This window comes from Papaver somniferum, chromosome 6 (genome assembly GCF_003573695.1).
Source record: "Papaver somniferum cultivar HN1 chromosome 6, ASM357369v1, whole genome shotgun sequence".
NCBI lineage: Eukaryota > Viridiplantae > Streptophyta > Magnoliopsida > Ranunculales > Papaveraceae > Papaver > Papaver somniferum.
The window spans coordinates 17,480,536-17,492,657 of NC_039363.1; the positions used below are offsets into that span (position 1 = coordinate 17,480,536).

A 12,122-nucleotide genomic window follows, 5' to 3' on the forward strand; every position below is an offset into this window, starting at 1 on the left:
CTTATCTGCTCCCTATAACACATTTTTCGAGTTTAGTTTGATTACTAGATGACACACAAGTGAGCATTCTATTGGTGCTTGCACACATGGGGGTCAGGAGGTATGGGAACGAAGGTTATGTGCCCAAGTTGTAAGTGAGATTCTCTCTGCGATAGAGTGTAGTAAAAGGAACCATAAGTAACGTCGCATAATGGTTGTCCCCTTCATTGGCATGGCCGTAACATCGCTTATTGCTAGAAATCGACTATGGGGATTGAGTAGTACGTAACCCAATTTTGTTGTAGATGAACCTCGTGAAGTTGCAGGTGATAAAAAGGTCAGATTTTTGGAGTTTCACATCTAAGGAACACAAGAGACTTGTCTCAAGGATACACAAATGGGCTTATTCCACTTGGGAAAGGAGAATGTGCAGGTTTGTGAGATTCTTTAAGCAGATGGTTTTCTTCTTCTTTGAGCAAGTAAATTGTAAAAAGACTTTAATATTCTTTTCTAATGTACGTACAGTGAAGAAGACAAAGCTTTTGGAACATGCTGAAAACTTTGTTATAGCACATAGAGCTATTGACTCCATCGAGGGTCCTCAGAACTTTATAATGTGAAGATGATCTAGTTTCGTGGTGTTGGTGGAGCTGATGCAGCTGCTGCTGGCGTTATATTACGATTATTACCTAGATTGAAGTGATCTCGGATTATACTGGTCTGCAAGAACTATTTTTCTTTAGTCTGCAGAGCTCCCTGTACATACCAAATCTGCCAGTGTTAACGCTTTAGCTATTTCTGCAGTACTGTTTGTGGTAATGCACAGTTACCACGCAGCACAAAACTGTATGAAAATGAAAGCCCACAGAATTCAGTTATACTGGTTGCATGGAAGCCACCACAGCCTCATGTATCTTCACAGTTCAGACCTAGCAAAATTCTCTATATATACTTGCGAGCAATCGATCCATTGCATTATCTTGATGGACAGAGCACAATTGGCTTGAGATCTTCCTTCAAAGTCCTTCAGTTGAACTTGAAAAAAAAAAAAAAAAAAAAAAAAAAAACCGTAGCCAGGCAACTCGTGTGGGCAAGAGTGAGCCATAGATTCTGTGCACTCAAACCTCCGGCCTTCTTTCAACCACTGAGTATATGAAGCAGTCCCAAGTTATGGTGTTTTTGGTGTGGGACTAAAAATATGGTAGACTTTAAAACTAAAACCCCAAATGCCTATTATTCGTATGCCTTAAAAACCTCTCCGTCTCTCTCTATTTTCCCAAGGAGATGAGAAATGAGAATAAATTCTAGGAAGAAACCCTAAATAATTTTTCTAGATTAGCAATCCAAGAGGATAATACTCTCCATTCTCCAGCCTCTCTGCATAAATCGGAAGATGAAGAAGGTTGAAGAACCAGCAGCTATAATGTCAAGCATTCCGGAGGAGATGTACCGTGAATCATTAATCTGTTTGCAAGAATTGGTATGCTCCCCTAATCACTTTCCGTTTTTATGTTTTATTTTTGAAGTTTATGATTCAGTGTTTGAATTAGAAGACGATGCTGTTAATATTGAAATGGATGATGATTACCCAATTCAAATCTTTAGGTTATTATGTTCAATTGTTGTTTAAGTTAAACACATAAGGAAATGCCTAAATCACCTAATAAATTTAAGGTTAACAGATTCAATATTCGCATTGATTACAGTTTATGGTGTATAAATTTATGCCCTTGGCTCAATATGAGAAGCAGATATTGAAGGATACTGAATGTTTTGTTGGAAGCATTTGGCTCATCTTTATAGTAATTAAAATTGACAAACTGTAGTGTTTGTGGTCCTGCGGAGTCTCGAATGCTGTTGAAGTCGTGATTTAATCTTGTAAATTTGGCAGGTAAATGTCATGGAAACAATTAGTACCCTTCTGGTAAAGGCGGAAGGTGAAGGTCCTTAGAAAAAAATGAATATCCTCATTGATGCAGAGTTGCAGACGGACTTTTCTTTCTGGAGATTCCTCTGGACTTCTGCCTCTAGAGTTTCGAATTGGTGCTGGGTATATCTTCTGTGACCAGTACCTAGAGGAAATCGTCTACATGAGAGGAATAAAACTTATGAATGACCAGGACATTGAGTTCTTTTGAAGGAGGAAACCATGAATCAACGTAGAGCTGTGCCAAAAACATCAGGTGGGTCCAATTGTTCATTTCCTGACACATGTTAGAATTTTTTTTATTACCATGATTAAGTCCAATGTGGATGAGCAAGAAGAGTACTAAATGAAACTTTCTTCGACATGTAGAAAGCTAATTGTCAATTCCACATGTTGCTGGCTGAAACTGCCAAAAAATCATGCCAGTTCTAACTTTTCTTGAAAACAGTGAAGGCTATACATATGACTAGTTAGGAAATTCATAGCCTTTATCAATTTGGAAAATTAACTGCTTTGGTTACAGTAAAATCGGGAGGCCTCCTTTAAAAAATTCATTATCTTCAATATGTACCATAGACAGACATATAAAACTAAGATATACACCATGTCAATCCATTTCAGTCGTCAAACATGATGTAATCTATCCTGTCTTTGGTGTATGAATATTTCCATGATTTGAATGCAAAAATATCTATATTTCTCGACTTAAATGTTGTGATAAGTTTTGAACCATTGATTCTTCAAACGAAGAAGCAAAAAGCATGAATTTGCAATATTTATAACTGTGGATATTTTGCCTCCTTATATGCGTGCCCAGATTGTAAGTTCCAACTTCCAACCACAACGCTACTTTTTTCCGCGAACCAATATAGGCATTTCTAATCCACCTATATATGACCGAATTTGTTGTCTTGCATGATTTAGTAGCTGAAACATGTTATATCTTATCTATGCTAAATTGATGTCTTTGTCTCAGTTAGCTCTCTAGATAAGCTCTCAGGAAATCTACCCATCAGGGAACTAAACAAGTGCAATCTGACACAACTTGTGACTGTCTTGCAATTAGGTTTATTAAGCATGAATAGCTGAAGCTTGATGTCATAGACCTTGTAGCTCTGTCTGGTGCCCTTAGTAGTTGTGTGTGTGCCTTTAGTAATTGTTGTTAAGGCAGGAGCAATGCTTTTGTATTTGTATCCGGTCTGTCATTGGATACGGTTATCGAAAAATAGATTAATCAATTATTCGATAACCGTATCCAATGACAGACCGGATACAAATACAAAAGCATTGGTCCTGCCTTAACAACAATTACTAAAGGCACACACACAAATACCAAGGGCACCAGACAGAGCTACAAGGTCTATGACACTTGATCAAAATCATAACTCACGGAAAGTTAGACCAAGCTCAGGTAAGACTGACTTGACTGTCCAGAGTCCCTGATTTATTACTAAAGTCAGATCACAAGAATTTCCCAAATTAATTAGGGGGTTTCAAATGTATGTCAAGTTCCTGTAAACATACAAAACTTGCCCAAAAGAAGTTGCAAACCACCAAAGACCCTAACAAACCTGTCCTTCTATACCATTATTCTTCTGCTGTACTGCTAGCATGCATTGGTACTCTTGTTCTTTAATATTCCCTTTCTGAACCTTCTAGCTACTAGTCTTCTGAAATCTTCCTGCTAATACTTGTTATAAATACCAAGCAATCTTCAAGCTTCATCCATCACTAGTTATGGTGTTAAAGTTGTAAGAGAGAGTTGTAGAAAACTGGACCTTTCTAGCACCTTTTATGTATGTGTGTGCTTTTAACTTGATCCAGTTTCCTCCAAACTTCACTTGTTTGGATCTTGAACTCGAAGAATGATTAATGTCTGGAAGTGAGAGTTGGATGAGACTAAATTGATTATTTACCTTTGTTTACAATCAACTTAGTTTCCTCCAATATCTCACATCCAGTGCACACTAATACCGATAGAAAGTTTCATTTTCTATTCTAAGCGCCAACCGAAGCGAAAAAAAGACAGTTAAAGTTGTAGATGAGAGTTGCAGAAAACTGAACCTGTACAGCTGGTATTGATCATTTAATGGAGTATGCATGGTTCAAGTTTCTGCAACTCTTCTTCTGCAACCTTCACTTTATACTTGGAGAAAGAAAATGATTCTTTTCAGAAGTGAATAAAACTAAATTGAGACTTTATTACTTCGTTTTACTCGATCAATTTAGTTTTCTCCAACATCTCACATCCGAAAGTACCTTGAGCATCATGATGTGGCAGAGTTAGAGCCTAGAGGGTGCCGAAGGGGCTCGGATCCTCTCATCCTGTTCTTCCTGACCCCTTATCTGCACTTATAACAGATTTTTGAGTTTGGTTTGACACATAAGTCACCATTGGGGTCAGGAGGTATGGGAACGAAGGATATGAGCCCTAGTCGTTAGTGATATTCTCACTGCGACAGAGTGTAGTAAAATGAACCATAACTAATGCGGCATAAGGGTTGTCCCCTTCTTTGGCATGGCAGTAAAACATTGCATATCGCCAGCTTGGGAAGGAGAATGTGTGTGGGATTCTCTTAGCAGACTGTCTTCTTCTCTTCTTCTCCTTTGAGAAGGATGCTAAATTTTACAAAGATTCTAACGTTCTTTTTCAACTTTATTGCAGTTGATGGACAGTGATGTCCCAAAGCTTGGAAAACATCTTCAGAACTGCATATTGACTCCATCAAGGGACCTCAGAACTTTGTAATGTGAAGATGATCCAGTTTGAACCCCGGAGTCAAGGCCAAGCAGAGCCAGCCTCCGTGTGGTATGGTACGTGCTGGTAGGTTGGGCAAGGGGCAGGGCAGGCATAGGTCGTCGTGCCACTTCTCCGAAAGCAGGGCAAAGCCACAGATCTTGTACACTTGGTTGCTGGCCGTCTCTCTAATCTCCGAGTATATGAAGCCGTCCCAAATAGCGAGTGTTCCGATGTGGGACTAAAAATATGGTAGACTTTAAAACTAAAACCCCAATGCCTATTACTCATTTTCCTTGAAAAGCCTGTCTTTCTCTCTTTCCTCCCAAGGAGATGAGAAATGAGAATAAATTCTAGGAAGAAACCCTAATTTTTTAAATTTGCAATCCAAGAAGATAAGCCATAAATTGGAGAAAGTAGAAGAAGATTGAAATTCAGCAGCAATAATGTCAAGCATTTCGGAAGAGATGTATTACTTGTGTCTGCTTAAAAGAATTGGTATGAACCTTAATCACTTCATCTCATTTTGTTAAGTTTAACACCCAGAAAAAAACCCTTTTCTCAACTACAGTAATCAACTTTACTTTATAGGTTTTGATTCAGAGTGTGAATTAAAATTACCCATTCAAATCTTTAGGTTATTATGTTGATAGCTAGATCACCTTGGGAGATGGAGTTGATTATTCAGGCATTGGGTATGTCTGGACATGGGATTAAAGATGTTCGATAATAGTGAGTCTGGAAGTTATGACTAGATATAGAGAGGGCCATTTTGATTTGGTTAAAGCTGAATTCAGAAGTTGTGTCAGTGAATCCCGTGTATATGAAAGCTGGTTAGTCCTTCGCCTACGGTTAGTTTTGTGATATCTGTATGGTGAGTCTTGGAGTACATTTTAGTGTAATGAACAAATTGTTTTTGAATTTTGGTTGATGAGGAGTGATTTCTTGTACGGGGTTATCAAATGAATATGCAACCTTCATGCGCTGAAGCAGGTTTTCATATTCGGATTCCACCTACAGTAGACCCAGAGCTATTGGTCAAGAGAATTGTTGATGAATGGGTGCTACATTGCAGAAACATGACACATAAGGTGAGATATTTGAAATTATTAATCTGTTAAGGTTCAATTTGGATCCTGAACTGATGTAGCAACTTAGGCCAACTATTTCTGAACATCTTGTTTTATTATCACACTCTTTGTGTTCGTTGTCTTGGTTTGGAAATTTTGGCATACATAAATAATGCAATCTTGTGATTGTTGTTTGAGTTTGAGACAACTTATAGGTTTGACTACTAAAATGTATTTACATTCATGAAAAATTAATACCAAGTTTGCACATAATTTGTGGTTTGTGTAGTAGTACCTTTACAGTGATGGTAGTTTGACAAATAATGAAAATTTCTAACTTATGCGGTTCGGTTTCTAAAGCATGAACATCGGTTTCTAACTTGCCTAAAGTAAAGGTTGATTCAAATTATAATCCAGGCCCATGAAAAGTTAGACCAAGCTAGGGTTAGACTATATGATTTGACTGCCCAGGGTCCTTGATTTATCACTAAAGTCAGATCACTAAGAACGTTCCAAGTTTATCAGTCTGAAAAGGTCGTGGAGTGATGTTGTTAACATAAGGTCACAACCGCCCATGATTAGAGAGAAGACTATAGTTGCCTGGACTCTGGATTAGAATTTGGAAGGTGTGCTTAGGAAGAAGACTGAGTTCCATAGAACCCTGAGCACACCTTCCAAATTCTAATCCAGAGTCCAGGCAACTAGTCTTCTTTCTAATCATATGCATCATTCAGGAGGTTTAAAATGGTATCTCAAGTTTCTCTAAACATACAAAACTTGCCCAAAAGAAGTTGCAAATCACCATGGACTGTAACAAACTTGTCTTTTTAGAGCATTATTATTCTGCTGTACTACTAGCATGCATTTTGTGGTGCTTTTAGTGTTCCCTTTCTGAAACTTTAGCTAGCTAGCTAGTGTTCTGGAATGTTGCTGCACTTGTTATAAATACCAAGCAATCGTCATGCTTCATCTATCATTAGTTGTGGTGTTAAAGTTGTAAGTGAGAATTAGAGGGAACTGGACCTGCTTAGCACCTTTTATATATGTCTGTGCTTTGGCTTGGGTCCGGGCTCCTCTGGCATCTCACCTCCAACCTTCACTTGTTTGGATGCAGAACATGGAGAATATTAGTGTCTGGAGGTGAGAATTGGATGAAACTAAATTGGTTTTTTCTATTTACTTTGGTCCACAATCAACTTAGTTTCCTCCAATATCTCACATCTAGTATTAATACTGATAGCAGCATTCATTTTGTATTCTAAGCTAGCGCCAAGGGAAACGGAAAAAGCGCAAAGTTAAAGTTATAGATAAGAGTTAGAGAAAATTGAGTCTGCTGATACTGATCATTTATAAGAGTGTGCATGGTTCAGGTTTCTGTAACTCTTCCTATGTAACCTTTGCTTGGACTTGGAGAAAGAGAATGGTTCTTTTCGGAAGTGAGGATTGGATAAACCTAAATTGAGATTCTATTACTTAGTTTCATAATATCAGTTTAGTTTTCTCCGATATCTCACATCCAACAATTCCTTACATAGATCATAGATGTGTCAGAGCTAGAGGGTGATGAAGGGGATTGGATCCTCTATTACCTGTGTCTCCCTATCCCCTATCTGCACCTATAACAGATCTTATACTTTGTTTTGGTCATTAGATGGCACAAAGTCATCATTTTTTAGGTGCATGCATACAGTCAGGAAGGTATAGGGACAGGGGATACATGCCCACCTCAAGTGAGATTCTCCCAGTGAGAGTCCAGTAGATTTGAACCATTATTAATGCAACATAATTGTTTTTTCCTTCATTGGCATGACAGTGGCATTGCATATTGTTAAAGCTATGGCTGCTGGATAAGTATGTAAAAACAACAAGGTATTTGATTTCCGCGATGATGATTTTGATATACAGATGATTAACCTGAGGTTTCTTTTATTTGATTATGATGTAGAAGAAGCTCTTAACAGATGGATTCTTGCAGCTAGAAAATCATAACGTTCAAGGCCTAACTCTGAATGTTAATTATTCTTCCTCTTTTAACTTGGCATTTGAGATTCCTCATGAACTCCTTAATTGTCAATCACTGAAGAGATTGCATATCACATTGTGTGGTGGACCTTCTAGTAGGTGTGTAGATAGTATTCCACCAATCTCGATGAGTTTACCTCATATCAGAACACTGGTGCTTAGTGGAATTTCAAAGGATGTACAGAATTTCGTCCTTTGATAGTATTCTTAGGTGTTGATGTACAGAATTTCGTCCTTTGATATCTGTGTTGGTCTGTAGTTTGTTCTATTGGCTCTCCTTCGATTAGGATCTCCTTCGGAAGTTGTATCGGTGAATCCTGTGTATATGAAAGCTGGTACTCCTTCTCCTACGGTGAGTTTTGCGATATCCGTAGCTTTGAATGTTTTAGTGCAATGAAAATTGAATGTTTTTGAATTTTGCTTGATGAGGAGTGATTTGTTTTGCACAGGGTTATCCAATGAATATGCAACCTTCAGAAGCTGAATCAGGTTTTGATATTCGGATTCCACCTAAGGTAGACCCAGAGCTGTTGATAAAGAGAGTCGTTGATGAATGAGTGCCACATTATAGGAACATGACATATTAGGTGAGCTATTTGAAACTATTATGTTGGTTTACTTTATAGTTTGCTAATGTAAGATTGAATCTTTTAAAGTTCAATTAGGCGGACAAATTTGGTAACTTACTCATGTTGCAGCTTATTGCGGCAATGATTTGCTTGTACCGACTTATAGCATTAACGATGCAATTTCAATTTTCGCATGCCTGTTGCTATTGGTAAATATCCTTAACACACTTGAAGAGGGTGGATGAATACACTTATAGCTTTTTGTATTGTGTAACCATCATTCTTTTAGTTATTGTTTGGCTCGGTCTGCTTAGATGAATTACTATAGAAGGATGGATGTAGGGGATCCAGGTCACTGGTCGGGAGGGGTGTATAGATAAACTGATATGCTGGTACATTGAGTATATTGATGGACTCAAAGAATCTGTATGCCGCACACTTAGTAAATGTGCCAGATTCCATCATACTCTGGGGTAGGACTGACACCCTTAACAACATAGGCTAGCTAGAACCAATTTCCAGAATTTGTACAAAGCTTCAGCCTTGCTCGAGTCTGAAAAAATATCTGAACATCTCGTGTCATTATCATTTATCACAGTTAACTAAGCATGGGCCTGTTAAAGACCACATGGGGCGTCCTAAAGATGACAGCAACCGATGATACCAATGCATGGTGGGGTGTTTTCGAGAAAGCCATAATTTCTGCTGGTGAAACACTCTCTAAGCCTGGAATTTTGGCTTCTTCAACTGATGCACGTAACATAAGAGAGCTGGGAATTCCTACTTTTGGGTTCTTCCCTGTGACGAATACTCCAATCTTGCTTCACGAGCACGATGAGGTATCATAATTAATCTTCAAAATTTGTGTTATTCCACAGGTAGTGCTTGCTAATCATCATCTCCCGACTTTTTGTACTTATATGTTTTGCAGTATCTAGAGGAAACCGTCTACTTGAGAGGAATAAAGATATATGAATCTGTGATCAGGGCATTGAGTTCCTTCGAAGGAGGGAACCATGAGTCAACCTAGAGCTGTGCCAAAAAATCAGGTGGATCCTATCGTTGATTTCCTGAAACATATTAGAGTTTGCTTATTACCATGATTAAGTCCAATGTGGATGAGCAGGATGAGTACTAACTGAGACTTTCTTTGTCTCTTGGAAACTAATTGCTATTCACCGTGTTGCTGGCTAATACCACCTTTCGCCAAAAACTCATCTTAGTTCTAACTTTCTTGAAAAATAAAGGCTATGAATCCATACCCTTTATCAATTTGGGTGCCTAGCTGCTTTGGTTACTGTAAAGTCCATAGGCCTTTATTTTACCAATTTCATTGTTTACCATAGACAGACGTGATGCAATTTACCATTGTTTATTTTTCTGATAATTCTGTTGCTGCTGTTGGTATATGAATATTTCCATGATTTGAATGCATAAATATTTATATTTGTTGATTGAAATGTTTTGAACTTTTGAATCTTCAAAAGGAAAAGCAAAAAGCATGAATTTGCCGAACTTATGATATTTGTATAACTGTGGTTAGTTTGCCACCTAATATGTGTGCCCAGATTGTAAGTTCCAACCACGAAGCCACTTTTCCCCCAAAAAAAAACACAAAGGCAATTCTAATCCACCTATACATGAATTTGTAAACTTGTTTTCTTGCATGATTTAGTAGCTGGATTGCTGAAACATGTTCTATCTTATCCTTACTAAATTGATGTCTTTGTCCCAGGTAGCTCTCTGGATAAGCTCTGAGGAAATCAACCCGTCAGCCATAACCTAAGCAAGTGCAACTTGACACAATGCAACTTCTGAAACTGTATTACGGTATGGGTTGGCTATTAGTCCTGCACTTGTATGATTAATGTAAGTATAGTCCTGATAATGGAACTGTTCCAAGGGCCAAGAAATTACTCAAAACATTGTTGTGCTATCTTCTCAGGCTATGCTGAAAGATATAACTGGCCACCTTTCTCGATAAGTTGAACACTTCTCCCTCCATTGTCTGTAAAATTGTGGTCGTATTTAATGAACATTGGAACAAAGTAATTCAAGGGTGGATACCTATTGAACAGATTTGTGCTGTTGTTGGTGTTTGGGCACATATGTTTGTGTTTTTCTTGTTAATTGGTTTATTTAAGCGGCCGAAGTCTGATACGATTGTTCTTGCTGGGTTAAGTGGGAGTGGGAAAACTGTTCTCTTTTATCAGCTTCGAGATGGCTCAGCACATCACATCAGGGTACTGTTGCATCCCAGGATCCAAATGAAGGAAATTTTGTGGTGCACTCTGAATTCTCTAAGAAGGGCAAGATAAAGCCAGTCCTTGTAGATCGAAGGTTGACAAATACTCGCCTCTAGTAGCTGGCCTTATCTTTGTCATGGATGCTCTGGACATTTTGCCAACCTGTCGGGCAGCTGCAGAGTACCTGTATGAAATCTTGACCCATACATTTTTAGTGAAGATGAATGTCCCAGTGCTTATAACGTGCCACAAGACTGACAAAGCGAATGCCCACACCAAGGAATTCATCAAGAAGCAACTGGAAAAGGAAAAGCATCTAGGAATGCCATATCTGCTGCTGATATGTCTACTAAGTTCGCACTCGGTATGGCTGCAGGCGGGACTTTCACATTCTCTTAGTGTCACAACAAGGGGGAATCATCCGGGCTCACAGGGGATGTAGTATCACAGGTGAGTGTACTGGTCTTTAACCTGTTTCGGAATTTGTGACACGGGTTGAGGTGTTTGTACTTTCTTTGCAATTGTAAATCCATCTTTTGAGTTTTCCATTCTTAATTTTTGTTAGAATGAAAAACATACTCAGATTTCGCCGTGGGCAGCAAATGTACTAGTGTGGGATGATACAGCATGATAGTAAAGCTGGTACTGCATCTTGTAACATTAAGTTGAATTCTAAACCGAGTCAGATCTGTTCCATATTAATTTTATCTTTTTCTTTCTTTTCAATCTGAATTTGTTTTTCTTGGGCCTTGTTAAGATCATAAACTCTCAAATTGTAGCCCATTATAGAGCGTGATGTTCTCCACTCCTGCAAAAGAGAAGGATTTAATCGTCGGGAGCTGTTTTCTTAAGTCATCGACCTGCATAGCCACTTCAGATACGAGTTTGAGACTAAAAAGGCGCGGTGAATTATGTTTATACACATGGCAATCATTATGGATACGTGTCAAATACTTTGCATGAGGTGTCATCACTATGGTGTGCCATGGCCTTGGAAAGATCGCTATAACTTATCTGAAAAAAAGTAAGAAATTCACAGACCGACGGGCCTTAACCATTTGCAGAATACATCTACATGAACTCTATGAAAACCAGGCGCGTACCAACATGCCGTGTTGCGAAAACTTCGGGTCTTGCGGGCTAAGCTGTTGTAGAAGTACCAAGAATTCTATGCCAAGAAAAATCTGTTGTGTCAGTTAAGTTTTTTTTTTCTTTTTATCCTCAATTTCAGATGAAGGCAGTGAAGTTCCACCCCTCCTACAAGTAAAACGGGTACCTGTAAATTCAAAACTGAGTCGGATTTTCTTGGCAAAGATAATATATCCGTTCAAGCTTGGTGTTCACTCCAAGCTCTGTTGCAGAGGATTCAAACAAGGATGATTTTTTGTTTCTCTTTTGTTTAGGTTGGGCTTCCTTTACTCTGATATATATAGCCCATTATAAATCACGTGCAGAAGAGAAGAATTTAGTCCCACATCTCTCAAAAATGAAAACTCTACTTCATATTTAGATTTCAAGATTTGAGAAATGAACGTCGAGCTCGGTCGCGCGAGCTTGTAACCCGAGTGGGGA

General features: G+C 38.5%; 1 pseudogene; it reads left to right on the forward strand.

Moving 5' to 3' along the window:
* The first annotated feature begins 997 nt into the window (after positions 1 to 997).
* Positions 998 to 11,226, forward strand: LOC113287072 (annotated as a pseudogene).
* The last annotated feature ends 896 nt before the right edge of the window (positions 11,227 to 12,122 follow it).